The 14,325-nt window shown below is 42.2% G+C and overlaps 1 long non-coding RNA gene and 1 pseudogene across 1 annotated transcript in view; both read right to left on the bottom strand.

Annotated features, from left to right (window-relative positions):
- Positions 1-7,068: 7,068 nt before the first annotated feature.
- The window catches only part of LOC147829616 (uncharacterized), a 30,367-nt gene continuing 23,110 nt past the window's right edge, over positions 7,069-14,325 (bottom strand). The window contains exons 3-4 of the long non-coding RNA XR_015448695.1: positions 8,118-8,194; positions 7,069-7,207 (exon numbers count right to left, since the gene is read on the bottom strand). This is a non-coding gene — a long non-coding RNA (uncharacterized LOC147829616). The remainder of the gene's footprint in view (positions 7,208-8,117; positions 8,195-14,325) is intronic.
- Positions 11,697-13,472, bottom strand: LOC101711834 (histone deacetylase 1 pseudogene; annotated as a pseudogene).

Genomic DNA, 14,325 nt, shown 5'->3' on the forward strand with positions numbered 1-14,325 from the left:
ACAACAAGAGAGGAAGCCACATAGCTGTAAACAAAGAATGTGGAACAATCTCCAATATAAGTTATTAAGTGAAAAAAGCAAAATGAGAAAGTGTATATGCTGTGTATGTTACATTCTGGTTAAAAAGGTAAAGATGGCTGGGGATTTAACTCCATGGCGGCACGCCTGCCTTGCAAGCACAAGGTCCTAAGTTCGATTCTCCATACCAAAAAAAAAAAGATAAAGACAAAAATAAGAAATGACATTTGGTCAGGTGTGGTGGCACATGTCTATAATTCCAGCACTCAGAAGGCTGAGGAAGGAGGATCACTGTAAATTCAAGACCAATCTAGACTATATAGTGAGTTCAAGGGCAGCCTGAACTACATAGCAAGACTGTCTAAAAAAAAAAAGACATTTGTAATTGCTTTCATCTGCCTAAATAGACTCTAAGAATATAGCAGATACTAAGAAAGGAAGTTACATACTGTGGGAAAGAAAGAAAAGAGACTTTTTATTTTGGTCATTTTATCATTTCTGATTTTTGCTGTATGGAACAAATTAGCTATTTAAAAGGAAAAATTAAAAATATCAAACAATAAAAAATATATTCATATTATGGAGTGCTATGCAACCACTTAAAATAATGTAGAAAATATATGTATTGAATTGAGAAAAGGTCTATAATACAGGAAGTGCAAAAAGAAGATTGTAAAATACAATATATAAAGTATCCAATAACTAGAGAATGGTTTCAGCTTATTTCAGGTCCTTAGAAGGTATTTCAATTCTTTGGAATATATGATATGGCCATTTGAAAGGGACTAAAAAATATTGTGTAATCATATGTAAAATTTTAACAACATAAATATATTCACTGTAAGACATAAAATATGTATAAATTTCAACAGAGATGAAGAAAATGTACTCAGTTGCGTTGATGTGGTACAATGTGTAGCGATTTATCACTAAAATTATATGTAATATTATTGCATGTTATTGTGAAAAGAATTCAAATATTTAAATGTTATTTTTGTAAAGCAAAAATAAAAATCATATTGCTGGAACCAACGTTAGCTAGAATGGTGTGTGCAGAACAGAACAGCGACAAGGGGTGGATGGGAGCTTAGGAAAGAGAGCTTTAACGGAGAGCAGGGCAGAGGCAGGAGATCCAGCTAAGGTGGTTGATGATTAGTGATCCCAGTTCTCCAAACTGATGAATTCCTTCAGAAAGTACAGCTAGGTGTACAACGCATGCCTGTAATCCCAGCATTTGGGAGGCTGAGGCAGGAAGATCATTGAGAATTCGAGACTAGTCGGGGTACATAGTGAGTTCAATGCCAACATGAACTACAAAGTAAGACCTTGTCTCAAACCTCTCCCACCCCCACAAAAAAAAGCAGGAAAAAATGTATATGGTAGACTGGAGAACTCATGGTGAGAAACACAAACACTTGGGATCCTTTTATTTATTTTTTTTCTCGGTACTGGGGATTGAACTTGGGACCTTGAGCTTGCAAGGCAGGAGGCAGAACCACTGAGCTAAATCCCTGGCCCAACACAAACCCTTGGAACTGCAAAGAGGCAAGTGATTCTAGGATATCTGGGAATACATCATTGAAAAACTCATCTGTGGAATCTATGATTGTAAGAGAATAAGTGTTGCTACGTATATGTGAGAGGATTAGAAGACTTGTTTACATCATCATCTCTATTTAGTGGAGTCTTAGTTCATTTTCTGTTGCTGTTATAAAATACTCAAAGCTGAGTACTTTGTAAAGAAAAGAGTTTTTAGCTCACAGTTCTGGAAATTCAAGAGCATGGCCCCAGCATCTGCTTGACTCTGGCGAGGGCATCAGAACAGCAGCAGTGAGTATGAGAGTGGTAGTGGTACATGTGGAAGAAGGATTTAGGGGAAGTGCTAGGCTTCCATATAACAGCACAGTCTTGAAGGAACTAATAGCTCCCGTGGCCCCCACATTAGTCCCTCCCATGGGTGAAACCTTATGATCTAACCTTCCCCTAGGCCTTACCTATCCATGGTTCACCACCTCAACACCAACACACTGGGGACCAGGCCTTCCCCATATCCTTGGGGACCAATCCTAATCTAAAGTATAGCAAGTGGGCTTTCTTTTCTTTTTCCTCCCTTTATCTTCCCTCCCTCCCTCCCTTCTTCTTTATTGTACTTTAACGTTTCATTGACATACAGCATACCTACAAAATTCAGCATTCACTTTTATTTATCTGTTATTTCTACCTTTTGTATATATTCTTTTTTTTTTTTGGTGCTGGGGACCTTGTGCCTGCGAGATAAATCCCCAGCCCTGTATATATTCTTTTATGGCCTGAAATCAAGGGCTTGGATGTAGCTCTATAGTAGAGCTCTTGCCTAGCATGCACAAGGTAGTGGCTTCAATCCCCAACACTACAGAGAAAAAATCTGAAACCAATGCAAAATTATTTTCCAGAATAATTACAGTTTTGTAAAATAACAAGAATTATGTATTTTAAAACATCATATAGTACACCATAAATAGGCACAGTTTTTATCTATGAATAAAAATAAATAAAAGAATTATGTTAAGTATATAGAAGGAAATAATATAAATGTTGATCATCTCAGCGTGTAGGCTAATGGTTGCTTTTTATTTTATTCCTGTTACTTTTCTTCTTCCCCAGATTTTCCTTAGTGTACATGCTTTACTTTTTTTGGCAAAAAAAATGTTTGGGGCTCTTGTTTTCAATTTTGATTAGAAGTATTTTCAAAAACACAGAAAGGTAGAAGGAACAATCCCAAAATACATATATATTACCAATACCAATTTTTCACATTTTGCCATATTTCCTTCATCCATTTTATGTTATCATTACATTTAACCCTAGTTAATTCAATCTTCATATCTAAAATACTTTTTTATTTTTTTTTTGGTACTGGGTATCAAACTCAGGTGCTTCTGCTTGCGAGGCAGGAGGCAGAACCACTGAGCTAAATCCCCGGCCCTAAAATACTTTTTTTAAACATAACTACAGTAACATTATAATTCTTACTAAGCTTAACACTAGTTCTATATATCATTTGCACCTAATTCATACTCAAATTTCCCTGATTGATCCCAAAATATCTCTTACAGCTATTTTTTCCACCATGATCAAAACCAAGAACCAGCCATTGCATTTGGTGTTGTGTAGTGTTCTTTTGAGAAACCTGACTAAGACAGTGAAGCTTAATTGTCAATTTGATTTGCTTGGGAGCCACCTAGGGGACTAGTGAAGTACACTTTGGGATGTATCTGGGTGGGTCGTGGAGGAGGGACCTTGGCTCCTGGCCACTTTCTCTCTGGCACTGTTTTGCTCTGTTTCCTGGCTGCCCTGACCTGAGCAACTCTGTTCTGCCACTCCCTTCCACCATGAGGTTCCTGCTGTGGGGCTAGCCAACCATGGACTGGAGCCTCTGAAACCATGAGCAAAAGTAAACCCTTCCTCCTTTAAGTTGTGTATGTTGGATATTTGGTTTCAGTCACAAAAAGATGACTAATATGCTGACTTAACTGGAACTTCATGAACAACCTTAACATTTCATGAAGGAGGTAGCATTTGAAATCTTGGTCTTCAAGGATATGTCAAGATTGACATATGGCGAAGTGAGGTCATTTCAGGAGCAAAGATCAAGGTAAGCAAATTTAAGAGATGAAAGATAGCAGATGTATTTGGTGAGTGGCAAGAAGCTCACTTTATTTGGATCAAAGGAAAGAGGATGGGGAGATAGAATGAGCAAAATAAATTGGAGACATCACAGGGAGTCTTGAAGTTATTTCCAGTCCACTTTGTAGGGACAAGCTAACAGTACTAAGGAGCCCCAGTTATTAATAACCCATCAGTCCATAGTGCTATGGGACAGTGGCTGTGTTTTATTTACTTGTGTGCCCTGACTTCTAGCAGACTATAAATTGTGGGGCACTCAGGATGTATTCCATTGTTGAACATATGGTACTATCGAAAGATTTTTGATTGGAGACTGACATGCCAAAATCTCCTTTGGGAAGATTTGGAAAATTAGGAGGCAATAATTGTGAGTAGAATTTAGAGAAGGGACTAGGAATAGGTTGAAATAATTGAAGAAGGCTTTGTAGAGGAGGTGTGGCTTGACTAACCTAGGTGGAGAAACAACATAAACAAAGACAAGGAGGAAGTTGAGAATAACATGATGCCTAGTGAGGAGAGTTTACAGGGCTGGTTGAAAAATATGATGAATGTTTAAAATTAAGAATTTATTACAGTAAAAAACACATTGCCATTAATCTCTGTCAAAATACTGCCCCTCACATTGAACACACTTATCCCATCATTCTTGCCACTTTCTGAAGCAGTTCTGGAAGAAGTTCATGAGTGTCTTTATGAGGTGTGATTAAAAAATGCAGTGAATGTTGCTGCCAAGTGCCATCCGATGGAAAGGCAGTCTTGTAAAAAAAAAAAAACAGTACGGTGTGTCCTCACCCACCTTATTCACCAGATGTGGCACCGGTTGACTTCTGGCTCTTCTCCAAAGTTAAAGGCCCATGAAAGGTAAATGTTTTTAATTAGCTCATGACATTGAGGCAGCCATAGCAGCACAACTCAAGATATTCATGAAAGACTTGCTTCAGAAAGTGGCAAGAATGATGGGCTAAGTATGTTTGACACAAGGGGGGAGTATCTTGAGGGAGATTAATGATAATGTATCTTTTATTATAATACCTTTAAAAAATTTAAACATTCACTATATTTTTTGGTCATACCTCATATTTGGGGATGGTGAGATTCCAAAAGATAGGAACAGCATAGATAGAAAGTCTAATATTGGTAAATAGTCTCTGGTATTAATGAATAACCTCTAATCATACTGAAAATCAAGATTTGGGGTTTTTTAAATTGTGCCTACCTACGTCTTTTCATATAAGAATAAATTTTAGTCCAGTGAGAAAGACAAAATTGGATAAGAGCATTCTGAGCCTGGAAACAATTAATAACTCTCAAAAGCTCAAACTAAGGGAATATTAAGTAAGAATTATATTGGATAGTGCACATTTCAAATTTATTAGACAATTGGAATATGATACTGAGCATAATTGCATATATGAAATGGAAAAATGATTGACAGTGCTCAAAAAGGAAGGGAGTAGGGATAATATGACATTTAGAAGAAGCTTAGCAAATTTTGTTAAAATAAACATAATAAAGAAAGCAGAACATTTGCTGACTCCACATAGGAAATTGTGAACTGTTACTGCAGCATGACGGTTTATCTGCTCTCCAGAGGCTGGAGCATTCTTGATACTCAAGTTAGCGTCAGTAGGTGGGGGATGGATGCAGAACCATAAAAAATTTAAAAGCAAAACAAAACAACAAAAACTAGTTACCTAAACAAAACAAAACAAAAAAACTACTACCTTTATCTTGTTGCCCAGAAAACGATTCAGACTTGTTTGGATTATTTGTCAGTGGTTCTTAGGGTTTTCTGAGCACAAAGTTCACCTGGGTAGTTTGGTGAAGGGACAGATTCCCAGGCCTGAGTCCCATTTGGACTCTTTTTTCCAGCACTAGGAACCCAAGAATTTTGCACTGAGCTACATCCTCAGCCTTTTTAAAAAACAGTTTCTTGAGATAAGGTCTTACCCAATCCCCAAGTTGACCAGGCTGAGCTCCAATTTGTGATCCTCCTGCCTCAGCCTCCCAGAGTGCTGAGGTTACAGGCATGGACCACCACATCCGGCTAGCACATTGGAAATGTATCTACTTAAATAAGCAGGCTTTGTAATTCCAAATTAGAACACCATGCAAGATACTTTGAAAAACGTCTCTAAGGGACCTAGTATCTTTCTTCATAAGACTGTAACTTGTAAAGTTAAAAAGTTAGTTCCATCTTAAAATATTTATTTATTTATTTATTTAAGGGACAGGGTCATGAAATGCAGTGGAGGCCAGCCTCTAACTGGTTAAGTACCTTCTAATTCAAATTCATAATCATCTTACCTTAGCCTCCCAAGTGCTGGGATTACAGGCATGTGCCACCAGTCCCAGCTTAGCTTTATCTTTAAAAAGTATTTTTAGGGTTATGTTCAGCTTCAAGAAGTAGAAAACACAACCAACAGTGGCTTAAACAAGTAGGTTTTGTTTTGTTTGCTTTTTGTCTTAGGCAACAAAAAGCCTGAGGATAGAGTTTCCAGGGCTGGTCCTTTGCACTCAAAGGTTTAATAATATCTTCAAAGAGCCAGGCTCCTATTCTTCTGCTACCCTATCTTAGAGAATAAGCTTACAAAATTCTCATTCTCTTGCTCACAGAATAACTGCTGCACACCCAGCATCACACCCACTCTCCAGGAAGAGGAAAAGGAAAACAAAAGGTACAAGCTGGGTGGATACATTAGTTCCTTTTACAAAGTACTCACAGACACTTTACCAGAAATTTGTGCTGTTAGTTTCCCTCCCCCTCCCCTCCCCTCTCCCCTCCCCCCTCCCCTCTCCCCTCCCCCCCTCCCCTCCCCCTCCCCTCCCCTCTCTCCCTCCCCCCTCCCCTCTCCCCTCCCCTCCCCTCCCCTCTCCCCTCTCCCCTCCCCTCTCCCCTCCCCCTCCCCTCTCCCTCTCCCCTCCCCTCTCCCCTCTCCCCTCCCCTCTCCCTCCCCCTCCCCTCCCCTCCCCCTCCCCTCCCCTCCCCTCTCCCTCCCCTCCCCTCTCCCCTCCCCTCTCCCCTCCCCCCCCTCCCCTCCCCTCTCCCCTCCCCTCTCCCCTCCCCCTCCCCTCCCCTCCCCTCTCCCCCCCTCTCCTCCCCCTCCCCCCCTCCCCCCCCCCCCCTCCCCCTCCCCCCCTCCCCCCCCCTCCCCCCTCCCCCTCCCCCTCCCCTTCCCCTTCCCCTCCCCTCCCCTCCTCCCCTCCCCTCCCCCCTCCCCCTGTCCTTCTCCCTCTCCCTCTCCCTCTCCCTGTACTGGGGATCAAACTCAGACCTTGTGCTTTCCAGGCAGATGGTGGTGGCACCACTGAGCTAAATCCCCAACCCAACTTTTCTCTCATTTTTGAGACAGAATATCCAACACTGAAAGTTAAAAGGGAAAGGGTTTATTTAGCTCACAGTTTGTAGCCATTCCGTAGTTGGCTGGCTCCAAAACAGGGACGGCAAACAGGCCTCACAGAGGAGAAACAACATGGCTCACACAAGGTAGCAAAGGCAACAAGAGACCTTAACAGTGCCTTTCTGGGGGAAAGAGATAAAAGAAAATGAAATTTAATTTAAAAAACCAGTGTCTTTCTGCTCCTTTCATGTTATTCAGGCTACAGGGATTAGGGCAGTGCCAAACCAATCAGTCATGGGTAGTGCTTTAGTAATACGCCCTTAATCCTAGCATCACATACTCTAGATTCAGCCACCCATGACCAAATAAGGCTTGGGGGAGGGGACGACCCACAACACGTGTTAAAATCCTACTGGTCAGAACTGGATCACATTGCCATCTCTGGAAAAGTAGTAACTATTGTAACTAAATGTACTACTTTAGCCAGGTATACACATGCCTATAGTCCTAACTACTTGGAAGGTTGAGGCAGGAGGATCACCTGAGGCCATACGTTCAAAACCATGGCAACATAGAAAGACTTTCAAAAATAAATAGGACTAGGAATATAGGTCAGTGGTAGAGCAAATACTTAGCATGCAGAAAGCCCTGGATTCAATCCTTAGCACCACTAAATGAATGACTTCCCAAATGAGAAAAAGGGGGGAGGCTCTATTATAAAGAAGAAGAAGAAGGATATGGACAGGAAATAGAACAATTTCTGTTACAAAGTATGTATTGTATGTTAGACTGTCTAAAAGAATCAGTCGGCATAATCCCAGCACTTACTCTGGAGGCTGAGGCAGGAGGATCAGTGCAAGCTTGAAGCCACTTGAACTACATAGTGAAACCCTGCCTCAAAAAAAAAAATAAATAAATAATAAAAGAATATGTCTGTATGCCGGGGATTTAGCTCAGTGGTTCTGCCCTTTGCCTCTCAAACACAAGGACCTGAGTTCAATCCCTGGTACCCCCCCCCCCGCAAAAAAAAGAATATGTCTGTATGTATTCATTCAAATGTTTGTATGAGGGGTTGGGCATGGTGGCGCATACCTGTAATCCCAGCACTTGGGAGACTGAGGCAGGAGGATTGCCATGAGTTGAAGCCAGCTTGAGCTACATAGTGAGACCTTGTCTCAAAAAAAAAAAGTTTGTATGAGTCTCTAAAGTAAAAGTTAAGTTCATAGAATTGACTAGAAATTCATTTAATAAACATTTGTTTCTTGGCAAAGGCATGCAAAAATGAATGACTCACGTCACTGGCCTTGGAGATCTCACAGTCGGGGAATCAGGTATGTACGTGGCTCTAATGGAAACTTTTGGACCACTACATTTTACTTTTAACTGCTCCATCCCCATCCATAGAGGTGTGACCATTGTGTGCAATGTTCTTATGGTTTATATGTAGATGTCCCCCAAAGCCTTGTGACTAACGTGGAGGATTTGGGAGGTGACTGGGCCATGGGTGTGTGATGCTGGATTAGTCCCCTGATGGGTTTATGATTGGGTGTGATGTTGGGAGGAGAAGCCAGGTGGGAAGAGGTGGCTCACTGGAAGCCTGGCCTGAAGAGACTATCTATTTCCCTTGAGCTCTCTCTGTTTCCTCCCTGCCATGTGCTCTTTCCCCATCTATGATGCCACCCTGACTGGGATCCAGCTTGAAATCTCTAGAAACTGTGAGCCAAAGTAAGCCTCTCCTCCTTTAAAATGTGGGTGTTGGGTACTGTTCTTAGCTCTGAGAAAACAACTAAGACAAATGTGATCCTGTCCACCTGTCACCCACCCCACCCAGGAAAATCCTGCCCTACACTGAACCAGTGAATTCTGCCAAAACAAGAGTTAGTCACTTTCTGCGCAGCTGTACCTCTAACAGAGAACTTGATAGCTGAGGGACACTTTTGTTTTTTGCCATGGGAACTAGAGAGAGGAAAAAAAGTTAATTTTTATCAAGAGAATGAATAAGTCATTTAGAGAAGAGCAGAAAAGAGAAATGGTAGGAGAGAAAAGGCTCCACTTCCTGGATTAGTCCCTCAGGCCCAGTTACTTACTTGCACTTGAGTCCCAAGCATTTCCTTGTTACTCTTTTGTTTTTTTTGTTTTTGGTACCAGGGATCAAACTTGGGACCATCCACAGGCAGCGGAACCACTGAGCTAAATCCCCGGCCCTCCTTGTTACTCTTTTAATACAGTTCCTGTTAAGCAAGCTTAAGTTTCTCTCTCTCCCTCTCCCTCTCCCTCCCTCTTTCTTTCTTTTTCTTTCATTATTGTTTGTTTTTTGAGACAGAGCTGGACTTGAACTCACTATGTAGCCCATGCTCATCTTGAACTCACGGGATCCTCCTGCCTCAGCCTCTTGAGTACTGGGATTACAGGCATGTGCCACCATACCCGCTAGTGTCTCTTTCTTTCAACCGAATAATCCTTATCAATATAACTGTAAACTATATGATGCAGTGAATATTACAGGAACTTGACATTGCTAGAGGGGAAGTGGGATGGGATGAGAGGGAAGAGAAGAGTTCGAGGGAAGAGAGAGATGGTGTTGAGTTGGGCCAAGAGGAAGGTGGAGGACTTTGCTAAGCAGAGGGAGAGGGAAGTGCTGATGGTGCAGAGGGTGTGTGTGAGGTGTGGTCAGAGGTCCACTGTACAGAATATGCAAAAGGAGTGGCAGGATATAAGGGCGACCAGACTGGGTTTAGGGTAAGGGTATAAGCATGTCTGTTCTTGTCATCATGGTTGCATGTGCTTAAAGATTTTGTAGCAAAATCACAGTAACTTGAAATAATAGGCAGAGGCACCTCAACATCATTGAAAGAAATTATTTCAACAAAAAGATAGGCTTATTACTTTCTATGTTAGTTTTGATGGATAATTCTTTGAATCCTTTTATACAAACTAGAATGTGTGCATAAGAATTTCTGTCCCTGCAATGTAGTTACTATAAACTTATTTTTAAATAAATAGAAAACTTGGTTTTTTTCTAAAGAAAAAAAAAAGATAGACTTAAGTGGGAAAATAACTTTTAAAAAAACTTTTATGTTATGGAATCAGCTATATACAAAGTTACCCCTCCCCCCTTATTTTCAGTGCTGGGGATTGAACCTAAGACCTTTGCACTGAGCTGCATCCCCAGCCCTTTTTATTTTTTTAAGTCAGAGTCTTCCTAAGGTGCCCAGGCTGGGCTTGAACTTGTGATCCTCCTGCCTCAGCCTTCTAGAGTGCTGGGATTACAGGTATGTGCCACTGTGCCCAGCTGAGATGTTGTCCTTTTTTTTTTTCATTAATTTTATTGGTACATTTTAGGTATACAATATGTTGACATTCATTATTGGGAATTTGTACTTTTACATGATATATCTTGGTTTTTATTTTTTCCCCATTCCCCTGCCCTCTCTTCAACCCCTCCACCCCTCCCTATTTACAAAGACTTATGCCATAGGCCCTATAGGTTCTGGTATCCATGCAGGTTGTCCTTGAACCCATCCTCAGTGAATACCCATGGATGAGTGTACTGTGAAAGGAGAGGTTGCTAAATGTTATCACACTCTGGCTGGGTGTGCTCGTGCACACCTGTACTTCCAGAACTCGGGAGGCTGAGGCAGGAGGATTGCTGTGAGTTCGAAGCCAGCCTGAACTACATAGTGATACCCTGTCTCAAAAAATAAAAATAAATAAGTAGTATCACACTCCATCCCTTTTCTACGTGGCATCCTTAGGGACTCCTTTTTTTTTTTTTTTTTTGGTACTGGGGATTTCAAGGCAGGTGCTGGAACCACTGAGGTAAATCTCCGGCCCCTTAGGGACTACTTTTTTTTGGGGGGGGGAACTACTTTTAACTAACCATACCTAACCTTTTTGTCCAGATAAAGACAAAAGAAAAACCATACTTCTATCTAACAAAATACAACCATCCTGAGTACAATAGAAAACATAATAATCCTCTCCCCAAAAAGGATACAAAAATTTCTTCACCAATCTTTGAGTAATGTTCATCCCTTTTCTGTATGGTTCACATCTGTTCTTTCCTATTCTGTAACTTAAATACTGAGATATAAAGTTAAGTACTATTAACACATGTTATATTAAATACTAGGAGAGGAGGAGAAGGGAAGAAAAATAGACATATATATACACATATATATATGCAAATCTATTCATATCAAAATAAGGAAAAACTCTCATAATTATCATAGCTTTTTTCTGCTCCTGGTCATGGGGTTGCAGTGAGCATTTTTGTTTTGTTTTGTTTTGTTTTTTTGGTGCCGGGGATCAAACTCAGCACCTTGTGCTTGCAAGGCAGGCACAGCACCACTGAGCTAAATCCCCAGGCCCTTGTTTTGTTTTCTTTCTTTTTTTTTTATAGAAATGTACCATTTTATTACAAAGAGTCTCACAAAAATGAAAATGTCTCAAAAAAATGAAGCTAGACTACCGACCTCCACCTGCAGAACTGGGGGAAGACAAGAGGGCAGGGTGAGTTTCTTAGCTCACTTGGGGCCAGTGTGAAGGTATGAGAACAGAACCAATCTAAAAATGGCTGATGTTACCTTAGGAGCCCAAGGAACAGGGGGCCCCTGAAGATGCATCCATCCCTTCTAGAACACTTAACAGGGGTCCTTTTCCAAAGCTACAGAGGAGGCCCTCAGCATGCCAGGATTTTGTCTTATGGCTGCAATGCTTCCATCCAAATCTGTACCCTTTATGGTTTGAAACTAAAACTTGGGGAAGGATGGGGAGCAAGACAGCTGCTAGAAGAGTTCCCTCAGCATAGCTGCCCTGCATTCAAGGGCCCTGGCTCCTATCTAGTCCCTAAGGACATTTATATTTAATATACTTTATATAAATATACAGAGAAATAGAAAATATAAAATCTGAGGGGTTAGAGGGAGAAAGGTAGGGAACTTGGCAAGAAGCCCGAGCTGGAGAGGTCTGCTTAGGTCATCTTGACCTCTTCTTTGACCCCTTTGGCTTCTGGCTTCTCCTCCTTGGTTTTCTCCTCTTCTGTGACCTCTTTTTTCTCTTCCGGGTCTTTTTCTTTCTCATCTTCTGTTTTGACTCTCTTGGCTTTCTTGAAGTTGGAAGAGTTCTTGTGGCCGCCTTCTCCCTCCTCATTTGAGTCAGAGAACTCTTCCTCACAGGCAATTCGTTTGTCAGAGGAACAGATTGAGATGCGCTTGTCAGGATCTGCTTCGTCCTCATAGCCACTCTCCTCGGGGATGGCATCCTCAGGAATTGCCTACATTTGGACCCCAGGTGTGTGGGGCAGCAGTCTCAGGTTCTCAAAGAGCCGCTGTTTGATCTTCTCCAGGTACTCATTAGTGTTCTGGTTAGTCATATTGGAAGAACTGATGTGAAGCTTGAAATCTGGTCCAAAGTATTCAAAGTAGTCATTGTATGGAAGTTCATTAGGGATCTCTGCGTCTAGAGCCACAGCTGTTTCGTATGTCCAGCACCGAGCAACATTACGAATGGTATAACCACCTCCTCCCAGCATCAGCATAGGTAGGTTGAAGCTTTTGACAAATTCCACACACTTGGCATGCCCTTTGATGGTCAGATTGAAGCAACCCAGGTGATCCCCAGAGAGGGAGTCTGAACCACACTGTAAGACAACTGCACTAGGCTGGAACATGTCCATTCCTTTGGACAAGACCGGCTTGAAAATGGCCTCATAGGACTCATCATCAATCCCATCTCAGAGTGGGTAGTTAACAGCATAATACTTGCCTTTGCCAGCCCCAATATCCCGTAGGTCCCCAGTTCCTGGGAAGTACTCTCCATACTTATGAAAGGACACAGTCATGACCCGGTCTGTGGTATAGAAGGCCTCTTCCATGCCATCGCCATGGTGAATATCAATGTCAATATACCGCACTCTCTGGTGATACTTTAGCAGTTCCAGGATGGCTAAGACGATATCATTGACGTAACAGAAGCCAGATGCCTCAGACTTCTTTGCATGGTGCAGGCCCCTGGCCCAATTCACAGCAATGTCTGTCTGCTGCTTATTAAGTTTCACAGCACTTGCCACAGAGCCACCAGCAGACAACTGACAGAACTCAAACAGGCCATCGAATACTGGACAGTCCTCACCAACACTGAATCTCCGCATCTGCTTGCTGTACTCAGACATGTTATCTGGATGGATGGAGTGCAAGAATTTAATGTAGTCATCACTGTGGTACTTGCATCTCCTCAGCATTGGCTTTGTGAGGGCGATAGATTTCCATCTTTCGGTAGAGACCATAGTTCAGCAGCAAATTGTGAGTCATGCGGATTTGGTGAGGCTTCATTGGGTGGCCTTGTCCATAATAGTAATTTCCAACATCCCCATCATAGTAGTAACAGACTTTCCTCCTGGTGCCCTGAGTCTGCGCCATCTTGCTGCCTCCTGTCCCTCCCATCAGTCGGTCCCTGTTTTGTTTTCTTTTTGAGATAAAGTCTTGCTATGTAGTTTAGGCTAGCCTTGAACTCAGCATGTAGCCCAGGCTGGCCTCAAACTCACAGTGATCCTCCTACCTCAGCCTCCTGAGTGCTGGGATTACAGGGGTGCGCCACTATGCCCAGCTACAGGGAGTATTGATGGCGCCTTCCTTCACTACTGCATTTCCTTTGCCCTGAATGCTCACCTCAGCTGGTTGGGATCTGGTAGAGACTCTCAAACCTTCATTCCTGAAGGGTCTGTCCCTTTAGCAGTCTAGCCTGGACGGCTTATGGTAGTCTTGCTGGCTAACTGCACATCTCAGGATTAAGTTTCCATTACTGCTTCCTTCACAGACCAAAGGAGCAAGGAAAATGGGGATGTGTTAGGAGTCATCACTGCTGTGTGGCTCAAGCCTTTGATAGTGGTCATAGTCTCCGGAGTGTGGCGTTGCCTTTAGTTTTCAGGACTGGCAGGTAGAGATGGCTCTAGAGGCTTCCACTTGGCCTTGCCTACCACGATAACCCTCACTCTATGAATCATGAAACCAACGTGGGGATTCTGCCCATTGCTCAGCATGCCTGTGCTAGTTATACTGTACAGATCTGGGGAAATAACTAGAAAGGTTGCGGGAACCCCCTGGATTGCTGTGAGGTAAACCTGAGGCAGAATTCCAAAGGATCATCTGGCAACCATAGACCCCTCTTCTGACTAGTGGGCCACAAAGACATTTGGGTATCAGTCCCAATTTTCCTTAGAATATTTATCCCCCTTTCCAATGCATAGTCATCCAGAAAAAGGGTTGCGGTTTATATTAGAGAAGGCAAGGAAACTGGATGT

Source organism: Heterocephalus glaber, unplaced genomic scaffold (genome assembly GCF_053883595.1).
Source record: "Heterocephalus glaber isolate CG9 unplaced genomic scaffold, H.glaber_assembly_v1.0 deba00000546, whole genome shotgun sequence".
NCBI lineage: Eukaryota > Metazoa > Chordata > Mammalia > Rodentia > Bathyergidae > Heterocephalus > Heterocephalus glaber.